This window comes from Cervus elaphus, chromosome 25 (assembly GCF_910594005.1).
Source record: "Cervus elaphus chromosome 25, mCerEla1.1, whole genome shotgun sequence".
NCBI classification, from domain to species: domain Eukaryota; kingdom Metazoa; phylum Chordata; class Mammalia; order Artiodactyla; family Cervidae; genus Cervus; species Cervus elaphus.
In genome coordinates this window covers 41,465,504-41,481,391 of record NC_057839.1, presented here as the reverse complement: position 1 = coordinate 41,481,391, position 15,888 = coordinate 41,465,504, and the positions used below count along the sequence as shown (strand labels likewise).

The 15,888-nt window shown below is 46.1% G+C and overlaps 1 protein-coding gene across 12 annotated transcripts in view; it reads left to right on the top strand.

The window, feature by feature from the left end:
* Window positions 1–7,438: 7,438 nt before the first annotated feature.
* RAI14 (retinoic acid induced 14) overlaps window positions 7,439–15,888 on the top strand; it is a 160,910-nt gene continuing 152,460 nt past the window's right edge. For 3 of the 12 annotated variants that reach the window (XM_043887402.1, XM_043887397.1, XM_043887404.1), the window contains exon 1: window positions 7,440–7,580. The gene's annotated coding sequence lies outside the window, so the exon portion shown is untranslated. Of the gene's footprint in view, window positions 7,670–8,557; window positions 8,729–14,947; window positions 15,049–15,888 lie in introns of those variants that run through there. The other 9 variants (XM_043887396.1, XM_043887393.1, XM_043887406.1 and 6 more) reach the window with 6 other exon arrangements.

Sequence of the window (15,888 nt, the reverse complement as noted above, 5' to 3'; positions counted from 1 at the left end):
GAATGAGGAGTCCTCTTAAGGCACACAGTTTAAATACAACCTTTTAAAATATCCTGCAGGGAAAAAAAAAAATCCTGCAGAAGTCCACAAAGCAAATGTGAAACCCACTCAGACCTCCCCCTTCCTCTCTTTGCCCCAAAGACCTGGGTTTTTCGGTGACAAATTTCCCAGACTAACTCAGTGCCAACCTAGTCTTCTGATGCTCCCAAATGGCCTCCAAAACTCCCTTCCCTGTTACATATTCAGAAGGACAAACTCCTCTACCTGGTCAACGGTGACCTCCCTATCGTCAACACCAGAACCCTGCCTCCTCCCTCTTATTGCTCTATTATTGTAAAGCCGATTTGTCATCTTGGCATTTGTGTCCTGAGGGTTCTAGGAATGCATGGCAGGCAGTCACCATGACCTCTTTTCTTGCCTCTGCTGGTTTCTGTGCACCTTCCCCATCCCACCTCGGCTCTGGGGAAGGAATCTGGTCCACAGCGATCTTTCTGGCTCCCCTGTGGTGGTGTCTCTGTCTTCTGGCATGTCATGGGACAGTCAGAAACATCTTCATAGCCTTCATTCTGTTCTGAAACGCAAACAGGAAGTCTAGAACAAGAAATTACAGGTCTCTTCTTAAAGAAGGCAAAGGAAGAGTGATAACTTGACCTTAGAAGAACCTCCACCTCGAATGAGAGAAACCTGCTTACAGTGCATGTTTGGATCATTGAGGAATTTGTATTAAAGGCAAAGCAAACAAAGGGTGTGTGGAATTTTGTTAAATAGCTTCACAGTAGTGTAGTCGTATGTCTTAAGTATGAACTGTCTGACATAGAATGTCTCTTAAAAATGTGTTCTCTCACAAAGTCGAAAGAGCAATTTTGAGAACAAGAAGCAAACTACTTATATCTTCTAAGGATGTTAAAGAAAGCCACAAAACTGGGAATGTGAAAATGAATAACAGAAGCCAAATGGCTACCAAACCTTAGAAAAACATAAACAAGAAGCCATAACAGATGCAAAATAACTCATCAGCCAAAGTAGGACACAGATGTATTATGTGTGCATTGTTTAGTTAAGGAAGAAACACAAATTAAAATACCTTATAAGCAGAAGTTGATCTTACTGAAGAAGACAAAAATCTGGAGCTCAGTTTCGTGCCATACAGAAAACAAATGGACCAGGCCAACAAAAATAGTGGCTTGTTTTAGAATTACTCTATGAAGAGATCATTCTGAAGCATCAGCTTTTGTAAGGCCCGTTAATAACTAACCCACCCTCTTCACTTAAACTCACTTTGCTTACAATGCTAAATCAAGAACTAGATGCTCCAGGCATGGCTGGGACAGTCAGGACAGCCAAGACTGCCATGGTACCACTTTATGACAATCTAGGGGGAAAATGCAAAATACCAATGCCCGGGCCCCACACCAGACCATTTAAACCAGTCTTCTAGGGTGTGGGGCCAAGGCAATGGGGATTTTTAAAGTCAGGTGATTCTAAGGAGCTGCTAAGATTGTGACCCACTGCAGAGGAAGCCAGTAAAGCTACCCCTGCCACATTCATAGAATGACGTGCCCTGTTATTGCTTCTGACTGTGGAGTTTTGTAAAAGCCCTTGCTCTTAGCCTTTAGATAATCAGCTGTCTTCTTGATGTTTGTGAGCTCCTCACAATGCTACCTCCACAGCCTCAATGGCAAATATTTTCTGGAATTCCTGACATGCACAGCAGAACAACCAACTTGGCCCATGGATGGCTCTTTGGATTATCTTACAATGCTCCTTCCGAGAAAGGAGAGGCCAACAAGATGGAGCTTTTGGTATTAGTTGCCTGTCTCAAGGTGATGACACCTGCGTTCTCATCTACTCTTATCCAGTCCTCTGCTAGAATGCAGAGAAGTAGTAAAGTCAATATAAGAGGTGTTTATAAACAGAGGGGGCCTGAAAGCAAAACAAAGTGGTAGTTAAGAGGACCTCTCTGGAGTTGGTCATCCCAAACCTTGATTCTTGGCTCCTTCTTTCCAGTTCTAGGATTTGGACAAGTTGCTCGAACTATTTAAAACTCAGTTTCTGCATTGTAAAAACAGAATCATGCTCTGTCCAAGTTGCTGTGAGAATTAAGATAAATGGCATCCATTAGAACCTCCATCTATATTAACTCTTTAGCAGACAGTGGTGCATAGCAGTTGAGTGAAGGGTCAAGAGCCAGACCGCCCTCGTTTGAATCACAACCCTGCCACTTTCCAGCTGTGTGACCTTGGGCAAGTTACTTAATCTCTCTGTGCCCCAGTTCCCTCGTGTGCCCAAAAGGGATTATAACAGTACTTATATGTTTGGTGTTGGAGAAAGAAATGGCAATTCACTCCCATATTATTGCGTGGGAAATCCCACAGACAGAAGAACATGGCGGACTACAGTCTACGGGATCACAAAAGAGTCAGACACAACTGAGCGACTAAATAACAACCGCATAGGTTTGATGTAAGGATTACATTGACCTAACATTAAGGGGACTTGACATCTCAGTTTTCTCAGGACAGTTTCAGTTTATGCCTCTTGTTCAGATGTTGTGGCTGGTTGAGCATCTGCCTGCCCCACTTCTCTCTCAGAGATGTCCCAGATTGGATAATTAAGTACTTGGCCATGGTAGTTAATGCGTATATCACTTAGAAGAGCGCCTGGTATATAGAAGGTGCTAAATGTGTACTAGCTGCTAATATTAGCCCCCATAGCAATGTTATCCAATAGAAATACAATGTAAGCCACATAGTAATTTTTAATTTTCTAGTTAGCCACATTTTATTGTTATTTTATTTACTTTTATCTTTTGGCTGTGTTGCATGGCATGTGGGATCTTAGTTCCCTGACCAAGGATTGAACCCATGTTCCCTACACTGAAAGCACAGAATCTTAACCACTGGACCTCCAGGGAAGTCCTCTAGTTAGCCACATTTAATAAAGTAAAAAGACATAACTGAAATTAGTGTTAATTATATATTTAACCTAATATATCCAAAATATCAGCATTTCAATATGTAATCAACATAAAATATTTTGTGATTTTCTTTTTTAGCCTTTGAATTTTGGTGTGTGTTCTACATTTATGACACACCTCTATTTGGACTAGTGACATTTTGAGTGCTCAGGAGCTTAGTTGATTAATGACGTCTCAGGTGTCCACATGTGGCTAGAGGTTACAATACTGGATAGAACGTTCTACACACTTTCCATTCCTTATAGACAGTGATGGGCCAGATGGTCTTAACACCTTCTCAGGTCTGTAGTGTCAAGGCTCAGATGCTTATCTTCTCTGCCACATTCCTATAAGCAGGGCTTTGATGTAGGGCTGTGGGATGTATTTTTACCGAGCATCTTAACTTCACCTTGCCATCAGGTGACCAAGGTGACTGAGAAGGGAAGGGTAGTAATCTACCCTTGAGGAAATTTCTGCTGGCTTCCTGGCAAGTGGAAAAACCATGGACCAATCAGAGTTTGGAGGCTTCTTCATTACTATGGTCTTGTTACATTATGAGAAGAAATGTCAGAGTTATTTTATTTTCTCCCATGTCACAGTTTCCTCCTATTTGGAAACATCACCAAGAAAACACAGAAGGTGGTTTTGTTGTGAATATTTGGGCTTTTGGGACTTCTCAAGTGGCTCAGTGGTAAAGAACCTGCCTGCCAATGCAGAAGACACAGGAGATAGGTGCGATCCCAGGGTCGAGCAGATCCCTTGGAGAAGAAAATGGTAACCCATTCCAGTTTTCTTGCCTGGAGAATCCCATGGACAGAGGAGCCTGGCGGGCTACAGTCTATGGGGTTGCAAAGAATCAGACATGACTGAGTGACTAAGCACGCACACATATTTCAGCTTCTCCCCACAGATCATCTCTCTCCAGCCTTCTGATTGTGTTTTTGTTCCATTCTCTGGACTGGGCCCAATATCACCACATTCCTTTCAATTATGCTGCCTCTAACTAGACCCAGAGGTGCAGTCAGAGCCTGACCAAACACCAAAGAAAGTGGAGGGGTAATTTCGGCTCTGGCACTTTTTGGCCATCTCTATTTTCTCCTTCAGGGACAGTTTTTTTAAATCCCAACAAGTCTTAGCTTTGGTTCCTCAAACTTAAAAAGTCCTTAATTTGGGAAGAACTGATATTGGTAAGAGATGGAGCAAGAAAGAAGGGATGTGACATTATTTAATTTCAAAAATGAAAATTGAGCCCTACCAACCAATGGATTTCATTTATGGATCATGCTAAGTCCTGGATGGCAAGACTCTTAGGATTTACAATCTTATAGGTATGACAAGACTGACCTGCAAGATCAGATACTTTGCCAAACACATGTGAGGGCTACATAGCCGGTGAAAGCTGTACAAACAAAAGGAATGGTCTTAGGATGCTAGAGGCCATGTAATTCAGTGTTCTCTTTTACTGACTGGGAAAGTGGGCCAGGAGAGACCCAAACATGTGGTGAAGTTCAAATGGAAAGTGAGTCAAACAGAAGGGTTGGGAAATCTGGTCCCCTGACTCTTCTTACTCCCAATACTATATATCACACCATAGTCACTTTGATTTGGGGGTTATTCTCCTACTGAAGTTCAACATGCTGTTTACAGCCCCCAAAGTTTTATACAGTTGAGATGCTTCCACGTCTCAAACCCTTTCACCTGGGTCAGGTCTCCATCAGAGGGTCTCGTCAATGTATCCCAATCCCAATTAGCATTTTCTGAAAGACCTGGGTGAAAACAACCAATGAGAAGACACTGCTCAGACATACACTTGACCACCAATCTCCCTACAGGTGGCAGAACTTCAGTTGTGGTCTGAAGCTGGTGGTCTGCATTTCGATAGAGGGGGAGATCTGGAAAAGGGTCTTAGCACAGCGGATTAACTGTAAGAGTCCTTTCCTCCACAACAATCTCTCACTCAGAGCTGGACTTGCTGATGGAGAAGGTGGGATTATAAATTAAGGAGAATAATCACACAAGCCACCTGTGGGAACCATTCAGAGCTGACAAAGGCGGGTGGGCTCCCAGGAAGGTGGCTGGGACAGGGCCTGGTTGTGTAAAAGAGAAAAATAATTTATTCCATGAATAATGTTTATTTTATGAATAAAAAAGGCTGATGACCCTGTGTGTGTTAAACACACAGAGTTGTATCCAACTCTTTGAGGCACCATGGACTGTAGCCTGCCAGGCTCCTCTGTCCACAGAATTCTCCAGGTATGAATACCGGAGTGGGTTGTCATTCCCTTCTCCAGGAGATCTTCCTAACCCAGGGATTGAACCTGGATCTCCGGCATTGCAGGGAGATTCTTTACCATCTGAGCCACCAAGGAAGCCTTACACAATTATTGTTTGCTATTTTAACTCCTTCAGCTACAGAACGTGTGTGTGTGTGAAGTCGCTTCAGTCTGACTCCTTGCGACCCTAGGGACTATATCTCACCAGGCTTCTCTGTCCATGGGATTCTCCAGGCAAGGTTCTTTACCACTAACACCACCTGGAAGCCCCAGGTACAGAATGCCCACATGTTAACTTTCCAAGGTGGGCTTCACTGGTGGCTCAGATGGTAAAGAATCCACTCCCCAGCCCCCCACTCCCTCCACTTCCCCCGCCCTCCAGCCCCCCTGCAATGTGGGAGACCTGGGTTCAATCCCTGGGTTGATAGAAGGCGGTGCGTATTCTGTAGCTGGGGCTTCCCAGATGGCGCTAGTGGTAAAAGAACCCTCCTGCAATGCAGGAGAGGCAAGAGAGGTGGGTTCCATCCCTGGGGCGGGGAGATCCCGTGGAGGAGGGCACGGCAACTCACTCCAATATTCTTGCCTGGAGAAGCCCCATGGACAGAGGAGCCTGCAGGGCTGCAGTCCATGGGGTCACAAAGAATTGGACACCACTGAGCGACTAAGCCCAGCACACAACTTTTCAAGGCAGCACAGAACAGGGTGCTCCAGCGCACATCTTCCCAGCTGCCACCGTTCAGCGAGACTGACCCGGTGAAAGGGGAACAGAAAACTAACACGTGGCGGTATTGTTCCCAATAGATTCCCTACATTACACCATTCATGTGAACTGCAATGAATAACTGTACTGTGGAAATTGCCAGCATTAAACCAAAAAGAAGTTTATCAGTTCAGGTGTCTTTTAGAGGGTGATTTTATTTGAGAGGGATAAAAGACAGGAAGAGGAGTGTACACCTTGCTTTAAACCAGCTATTCATCACTTCTCTAAGGAATTGCTGACCTATGATTTAGGAAGGGAAGACCATGTAGCTAGTTACACAGCTTTTGTCTCTGATGTCACCTGTTAAAGCTAAGACAGGCTGTTCCTTTGGCAGGCTGCTGGTGGTGGTGGTAATGGGGTGGTAGGGGTACAGATAAAGTTTAACTGGTAGTCGTGGGGATCTGTTTAAGCCATTATAAACTGAACTTAGGTGAATTTCATTTGTATTGGATTTTTTTTTTTATTCCATTGCTTTCAATTTGATCTCACCAAAAAGGGACTCATACCACATATTCCAGAAAGCTTCCTGCAAAGGACTTGGAGTTAACAGAACACAGGGGCTTTGGTGAAAAGACTTTTAAAGTCATAGCTGGTTGGCATGACCAGAATGAATCGCAAAGGGGTCCCAAATTAAAAGAGAGGCGGAGAGCTTTGAAATCCTTGGGAGTTGAAGCAACAGTCCATTACGATTCAAATGCAGGGGCTCAGGGGGCTGGAGAAGAGAGAGTAACTCCGGGGGTGCTGAGGCCGGCCCCTCGGCATCCCAGACCCCACAGGGAGGGCGCTCCGCACCGTGCCTCTCAGTTCAGACAGTAGGCGTCTCCTTCCTAACTCGCGAGCAGCGTGAACGCTGGTAGTTTTCTCTTGCCACCTGATGAACGTTAGGAAAGTCGCTCCGACCAACTGGTTCAGTCCAGGGACTCAGCAGGTTTTAGTTTCCTTTCTGTTCAATAATTTTGGAAACTATGACCGATTTGATTCTGGGTAGAAGGCGCTTGGATTAGTGACTTGCAAACACCAACACGACCACAAACGACTTTGGACGTTAACCAGAAATGAATACTATTCAGGATCTCATCCTTTCTAAAATCCCGGGGGTCAGAACACCGGTGGTTTCCATTAGCTTCAGGTGACGATGATGCAAGCAGATCCACGGGGCAGAATCCCACGATCCGCGGAAAATACAAGCAGGCTGCGGACGCTTGGGGCGCGCGGGGCGGGAGCACCTCCCGCAGGTTGCGGCCGGAGCGCGGGGCCGGATCACCTGACTCGCGGAATTTGGGGCCGCGCGGTGGAAGAGGAGGGGAATGGTTAGCACCTCCCTCCCGGCTCCCGCGGGATCCGGGTCGGCGGGGGCCGGCGCCGGGCGGCCACGTGGTGGTGCTGCCGCCGCCCCCGCCCCGCCGGCCCAGCCCGGGAGCCGCGGCGCCCTCGGACCCCCGCAGCGGGGGGAGGAGGAGGAGGAGGGACCGAGGCGCAGGAAGCCGAGCAGGAAGCGAGCCCGGCGGCCGCGTTTTCCTGGGGAAGCCGCGGGCGGGGTGTCGCAGTCAGCGGGGCAGACCCGGGGAGCCGCTGCCGCCGCCTAGATGGGGTAAGTGCGCGGCGCCGGGAGTCGGGAGGCTTCCCGGCGCGGGGTCCTCGGCTCGGATCCTCGCCTTTGTGTCTGGGACTCCGATGAGGGTAGGAGGCGCGGAGGACGCGCAGGGCGGAGTGGCTGCGAGGGTCCCACTACCAGTCCCTTTCCCCCGCCTGCCGCCAAGTGTCTGCAGAGGGCAGGCGGAGAAACAGAGGGAGAGGGGAATAGTAGGGGTCCGAGTAGAGAGGGAGGGCGCGCCAAGTTACGAGAGGGGCTTCTCCTGCTGAATCCCCGCCACTCGCAGGCCGGCTGGGGCAGGGGTAGGTGCGGAGCGACCGCGGGTGGGAATGAATGACCAGCTCCCCCACTCCTGGCGGGGCGTTCTGGGTACCCCGAGCCCGCTCCCAGTCCCACCTGCCCGGGCCGCCCGGCGTCTGACTACCCCAGGTCCCCGATTCTGGACTCGACCCGCCTCCGCGCTGAACTTGGAGGAGCTGGGGAGGAAGGCGCGAGCGGGAGACTCGGAGGGCTCGGGCGACTGAGGGTCCGCTATTGTTCTCTTCCTGACTCCAGGAGCCCTCAGGCTGCAGGCGGGACCACTCCGGGCCTGCAACTGCCCCCCAACCCTCCAGCTCCCCCATCTTGCGGGTCCTTTTCCCCACCGCAGCTCCGAGGAGGGCCGGGAGGAGGGATGCTGGAGTTCGGGCAGACTTCGGGAGGAGGGAGTTCTTGGAGCCGCAAGAGGGGCGCCCGCCAGCCATCTACCCCATCCTCTGCCCAGGAGGGTGGGTACCCTCCCTAACCCACCCTCCTCCCTTCGCTGCTGACTCGGGCAGGTTGTGTGCCCGCGGTTTAGTTTCTGCAGTTTGCAGAGTTCGTCTGCTAACCCTGGGCTCGCGCTCTCCTTTGCTCTGGACCTCGTACCCCGCTTTTGTGGAGGGGGGTGGGGCTGAGAGCCGGGAGAGACCGCAGACGCGGCAGATGGAGCCGGGGGTGAAGTGGAGAGGTTGCAAGTGATCTCCCAGCGCCTGAGTTCTGTGGCCAGGCTTGCGCTTCTCCGAAAAGCCCGGCTCAGCGCAACTTCGTTTCCGATGATTGGGGAAATTTGCGAACTCGAGGTCGCTCACCTGGGCCTGCGGCCTCGCTTGACCTTAGGCTCACAGGTGATTTAGGTGGGATCTGTTTTCTTTCCGGGAGAGACTGCCGAGCACCCCGGGATGGGGGAAACATTGCCACTTCTCTGGAGAATGTGATCTCAAGCTCGTCAGAGCCTGACAGAGGGAGGAGTTGGTTTTGTCTGTCAGTAAGACTTAGCAGAAGCTCATCTTAGCAAGGAGAGTTTCACCTTCATGAGGTTTGGACAAACTTTCAAAGGAGAGAGCGCATCACAGGGAGGCTGGATTTTGATTGCTTGGTCTCCACCCTGCGTAGTCCTGTTTACAGGTGTGGCTGGGAATTTTATTACTGATGGATGTAATCTGATTATCCTTTCTTAGTGATGCTTAACTGGTGTCATATTTTTTTCTCTTTTGCATGTAAAATAGTTGATTTTATGTGAGGAAATTTATCCTGTTCTTACAGTTTTTAACTAGTCCTTGCATGACTTGGAATGGGAGTGGGAGAGGTGGTCCCATTCCGAGCTGTCTGCATTCATTGAGATGTTTCAGTAAAGCATTTATTGTGTCATTTACACTCCTTAGATGTGTTTTTATGCCTTTTTTGAGGGGGGGGATATAACCCTGTTGAAAAATCTTATTACTATTATCTGTGAAATTGAAATAAAGTAATGGCTGCTGGGCCCTGGAGATTCAGTGGGGACAAGATGTAGTGCCCTTGCCTGCCAGTATTGTATCTGACAATGAAGTTCTGTCTCCAGACTGCCACTTCTGTAGCATCTTTGAGGCAGGCACATCTAGCATCACTCACCTCTTAAGGGTGAAGAACCTGAGCTTTGAAAGTTAGGGAAACTTGGCCTTGGAGTTACTGGAATGTGGTAGAGGAGCTTTGTCTATCCCTTCTTTCTATTCTTCCTGTTTTTTTTGTTTTTTTGTTTTAATAAAAGTATGAAAATTTTCAAACATACATAAAGAGAACATAATAAGGCTTCCATTTTCCACTACTTATGTTTGAGTTACTGATCTTTATATATTTGCTTCATATCTCCCTCTCGTTAAAAATAAACTGCAACTGAAATATTTTATCCATCCCTCCTCTTCTGCATCCATCCTCAGATAACCACTACTGTGAAGTCAGTATACAGAGTGTCCAAACATGTTTGTACTTCTGTGTTACATATCCACAAACCATATCCCCAAGCTTAACATTTTATTTAAGTAGCGTGATTCTATATACATACAGCTTGCATTTTTAAATTTGTCAGTATGTGTTTGAGATGCCTGTAGATCTTATTTACTTTAGCTGCTGCAGAGAATTCTAGTGTATGAATAAATTATAGCATGCTCTTTCCCTTGCCAAGAGAAAATTTGAGAGTTTCCAGTTTTTCACTGTTACACTTTTTCTGCATAGGACAGTTTCTTTTTCTACTTTTTTTTTTTTTTTTTTTACTTAACAGTGCTACAGTCAGCATCTGAAATGTGTTCTCCTTAAGCAATTTCTCTGTGAAACACACCTATACAATTGATTGCTGGGTAGTGGGATCTCGGTAATGAAGCATTTATTATTCTTCAGCATGTGTATAGGGTATATGTAGGGTCTCTCAGTTACTTGCTGAATGACGAGTGAAATTGATCAGTTTTAGCTTTTAAGGTTATGTTAGTTGGCTGAGTTCTTCAGTTTTTTTCAGTTTTTTTTTTTTTTTTTCTTTTTAGGAAAACAAGAGTGCCTCTTAATTTTAAAGTGGGAAAGTGAAAGTGAAAGTCACTCAGTTGTGTCGGACTCTTTGCAACCCCATGGACTATACAGTCCATGGAATTCTCTAGGCCAGAATACTGGAGTGGGTAGCCTTTCCCTTCTCCAGGGGATCTTCCCAACCCAGGGATCAAAGCTTGAGATAAAAGTGTGATGCGAGTTTGGGATATTTATACTAAAGTCTTTTCTTGGCTGGTCACCCAGGTGTAACCCTGGATTACTTGCTCAACCTTCTCTTCCTCATTTCTTCAAGCTTGGAAAGATTAGGGGCTTAAGTGAAGTGAAAGTCACTCAGTCGTGTCTGACTCTTTGCCACCCCGTGGGCTGCAACCTGCCAGGCTCCTCTGTCCATGGAATTCTCCAGGCAAGAATACTGGAGTGGGTAGCTGTTCCCTTCCCCAGGGGATCTTTCCAACCCAGGGATCAAACCCAGGCCCCTGGCAGATTCTTTACCGTCTGAGCCACCACCCATTTACAGAGGCATGTTCCTGCTCTGTGCGTGTATGAAAATATGGCTGTGTTCATGACGTTTTCCATCTGATTCTAACTCTGTTAATCTGGAAGCAGTTTAAGGCATTAAAACCCTTTGGTTTCCTCATTGTTACTTCAAGTTGCCAGGCACACTCCTGCCTCAGAGCCGCTGCATTTACTGTTCCCCATTGTTTGGATCACTCTTCTCCTAGATGTCTCCAGGGCAATGCCACTCAACCCCTCAGCTCTTCACTCAGAAATCATCTTCTCTGGCCACCTCTTTATGGCATATCCTGGTGCTCTTCTCTCTTTCTCTCTTTTTTTTCTTTTGGACCAGGGACTGAACCTGCACCCTTGGCAGTGAAAACTCTGGGTCCTAACCACTGGACCACCAGGGAATTCCCGTTTCTCCTTTATTTTCTTCCTAGCACTTAATTGCCTTCTAATTTGCCAGGAGTTAATATCAGTTTAGTTCACATTAGTAGTCTGTCTGCACTAGAATCTGTGCTCCATGAAGACAGGGATTTTGTCTCTTTTGTTTACTATTGAATTGGTAGTGTCAAGAACAGTGTTGCACACAGTAAGTACTCAAATATTTGAATTTCATGCCTTTTGTTGTGATTTTCTACTTAAAATTTCTCTTAGCACATATTGGGTATCCTTAATGGTGCTGGCTGTTCCCCCAGCTGCAGTTGAGTGCCCCAGATGGCATATTTACAGGTTCCATCAGGATAAAAAATACAGGTTCTTATAAACAGAGCACTCTATTAAATCCATGTGATCTATCCCACAAAACACTTGTGTCTTCAGATTTTTCTCCAACATTTGCCTTAACCTGAATTCAGAGGAAAACAAGTAATATGATGCTCAGAAGCACACCCATCTTTCCTTTTCTTAGTACCTTAGCCTTCCAACAGTTCAGCTGTGGATGCGCGTGACCAAGTGATACTCATTCTCCATTCCATACAGGATCCAAACAGACTAGAAATGATCTCGAGTAACACCCACCACACTGAATTTCCAAGAACAGAAAGTGTATGTCTCTGAATTGTTGCAGAGGGTTTATTCATCATTGCTTTGATTTTTGTGCATTCATCCTGAGGTCATGTTTTCTTTTTTCTCTGGTTGAGGGGAATGGTGACCTTAATCTGAAGATTCAGGAGCGACCAACGTATAAAATAGTATACCCAGAAATATGTAAAAGAAAAACTGTCACATCAGAAAGTCCTTAACTTACAGTACTGAAAGCATTCACTGTTCGTGCTGTGCATTATTTTGCTAGAAGCCGACTGAATATCCTCTGTATAGAAGAAATGATGAATATAGGAGTTGACAAGACAAAGCTAAATATATCAAAGGCCTCTTGGGTGTATTTTAAATGGGTGATAGTGAAAAGGATTCTAACCAACCCCCCCATTAATGATTTACATAGGTGTATGATACTGGGGGTATCCTTTTAAGAAAGTCAGGAAAAAAAAAAAAGAAAATCATGAAGATGCTGCATGATTTAGAGATTATTTCTTGTTTTATTGCTACCCATGAGCTGAAAAGTACAGATGGTAGTAGTTTAATGAAAGATTGTTAATCAAACTGTTTCCCAACTCCAGCCATCTACCATGAACAGACTGCTCCAGCCTTTGACATCAGGCTCACTGATGGGTATTAGTAAATATATCAATATTTTAGCAAGTAATTTTACGGACGTACCATGTGTTTTAAAACAAAACCCCTTCTCACTGAAGTATGCCTCATTCTTCAGTTTTATATTCTGTGTATAGTTAAGTGTCTGTCACATAGTAGGTGGTTAACATTGAACTTCACACACCCACCCACCCTCCCATGTTGCCATAAAGCCCTTCAGGGTGTTCATCAGATATTGAACTTTCGGGAGCCTGGAGGAGAATTGAAACAGAAATCAAAAGTTCCGAGGAGTGGAGGTAGTTACCCAAATGCAGGCTGAAGCTCAGAAGATGTATTCCTCTTCAGGGAAGTCGGATCACCTCCCTGAGACTTGGTTTTCTTTCTTTCTTTTTATTTGAAACTGTTTAGTTGCAAAAAGTGAAGTTTAGCCAACTGTTATGGGCTGGATTTTGTATGCCTTCTCCACCACCCCTCCCCCACACACAAAATATTTATATACTGAATCCTCATTCCCAGTGCTTCAGAATGTGACTGCATTTGGAGGTTGGGTCTTTAAAGAGGTGTGTGCATGCTAAGTCACTTCACTCATGTCCGACTCTCTGCGACCCCGTGGACTGTAGCCTATCAGGCTCCTCCGTCCATGGGATTTTCCAGGCAAGACTACTGGAGTGGGTTGCCATTTCCTTCTCCAGAGGATCTTCCCGACCCAGGGATTGAACCTGGTCTCCCTCACTGCAGGCAGACTCTTTACCTTCTGAGCTTTACCTATAGTTTAAAAACCTGCTTCCGGCCTTTGGAACAGTTCCTGGGTCTTGCCTGCTTCACCAGCTGGTTTTGTGTGATAGGTCTCACCTCATCTAACCTGAACCTGGGACCTAGTCCAGTTCTTCCTGTAGTAACTGGCCTCCACTGGAAACAGTGTCTTGCCTTGTAAATTCCACAGCCATCGGTCACCCCTGGGTAAGGGGCAGTCTTTGGGAGTTCATGACTTGTTTCTCCCTGCTTCTAAATGAACAGAATCCAGTTGTGAGAAAAGTTGGTTGTAGGCCAAAGAGTTTATTGTACAGTGTGAGAAAATACATAATGTTTTCCTTTATTTTTTTCTTAAATTGACATTTAGTAAACAGCAAAATTTATCATCAAGTAATCGAGCATAAGCATTTTGTCTTCTACTATGTCAATTTTCCTCACTGTCAATAATTACTTTTCTAACCTTAACTCTTCTTATCCCTGTTAAGTATTGCAGTTGGTAACAGTGATATCAATCTACAGTTGTTGTTTTTCCTTTCCTTCTAGATGAACTCAGTTTGCTTAATCCAGAATGTTTTCTTTTTAAAGAGCTAAATGAGTCTAGAATTAACAACCCCAGCAGCATCTCTCTTTTCACTTTCACTACGTCTGTCCAGTTCCTTTTGCTGGCTGAAATGACAGAAACCCAGCCAGGAAAGAAAGCCTTGGCAGAGCTCACTGGTGGGGAATAAAAGGCGGAGCAGCTTCCTTCGCTATAGGGCAGCACAGAGTCAAGTGTTTTCCTCCAAGAGAAGTTCATTTTGCAGACCGAGGCAGGCCATCTAGCAGGAATTCTGAAGTATTTTTGAGTTAAAGATGGACATTTTTGCAAGTTGGATGCAGGTGTTGGACCACTTTTCCTAGAGGGAAGTTCACTTATATGCAATGATGCTATCCACTTGTAATCTTTGTTGGTTTCAAAAGGTTCGTGGAAGTCCCTGGGCTCAGCCCAGTTGTGAACATCTTTGGAATCCCCAGATTAACCCAAGGTCTGTTGAATGTACCTAGAAGATCTTGTTGCATTTGTCCTATTTACTTTTAACAGCTGCCTTATAAGGTCGGGAGTACAATGACAAGGGAATCTGTTTTCTAACAAGTGCCACTATTCCTCAGACCTGACGATATCATACATGCGTGTGTGCTGTTGCTCAGTCATGTGTGACCCTTTGCGACCTCATGGACTGTAGCCCACCAGGCTCCTCTGTCCATGGGATTTTTCAGGCAGGAAATATTGGAGTGCGTGGCCATTTCATCCTCTAGGGGATCTTCCTGACCCGGAGATCGAACCCGGTCTCCTGCGTCTCTTGTATTGCAGGCGGATTCTTTACCACTAGCGCCACCTGGGAAGCCTTATCCTACAAGAGTGCAAAGTAATAACTGTGGGTCTTATATCCTCAGTAGGAAAACCAGTTTATATACCATCGACGATTTTTAGGAACTATTTCTATTGGAGGCAGTAAAATGCTATTTAGAAGTAATAAGTAGTAAACCTGTCATATGACTATTTTGCAGAGATGTGCTGGATTCTAAGGCTGGGTCTTGAGTTCCTCACTCCAGGGATATTTCTTGGTCTAGTGCTGGCACATACCGTTTTCTGCTTTGCAGGGGACAGCAGTTTCCTCCCGTTACTGTTGAAGGAGGGAACGAAGATGTCCCTGGGTCCAGCACATGACACTTCTAAGCTCACGGGGTCAATCTCTGGCTGCTCAACCAGGTAGGGGGTATATCTCCAATTCTCTGTGTCCTTCTCCTCTTAAGTCTCCTAGCCTATGGGGCTCCCTCCAAAAGGGACCCGAGGAAGACAGAGGGTCACATTTCCTAGCTGGGGAACTGGTTCTCAAATAGCAGCTGGCTTTTCCAGAGGAACTAGCCCATCCCTGGGAAGTAGCAAGTGCTGGGAGAGAGTCATCCCATGGTCATCAGCCTTGCTCAGGAGCTTGTTCTGTCACTATCCATCTTAGGTGACATCCTCTATCTCTTTAATGAGTATTTGGGCCAAAAGGGATGGTGACCTGGCTATAACAGAAGGTGAATAATGTAAGCTTTTTTCGATAAGTCCTTTGAATTGACTTGAGCACCTTCTCTGCACCAGTCACTTTGCTTCTAGACTGGCAGATTTCCGGAGGTCTGGGCTGTCTTACTCAGCACCAAATCCTTTGTGAGCAGTACATGCTGGTGCGGTCATTGAGTGGTAGATAGAAGATCTGGGGATGAACAGCAATGCCTGCCTTCATGGAGCTTTGAGTTTTAATGAGGTTAACATATTTTCATTCCACTGGAGTACAAGGCTCCAGTGGTTGGAGTGGGGTGGTGGGGGGAACTCAACCGACAGCAGATGTTGAGGTCTAGGAAAGAGAAATGAGCCCTCTGAAAGTGGCACAGTCAATAAGGGGCAAAGATAGAGGTGAGCCTCAGTTCTGGCTCCTCTTGGCACAGGGCTTCTAGATGTTGTCCTTTTCTTTTTCTCTCTGATATAGACAGTGACCTTGGGAGTCCCACAGGTAGCTAAGGACAAGTATTATGAATGAAGAAGACTGGTATAAACTCGGACTTG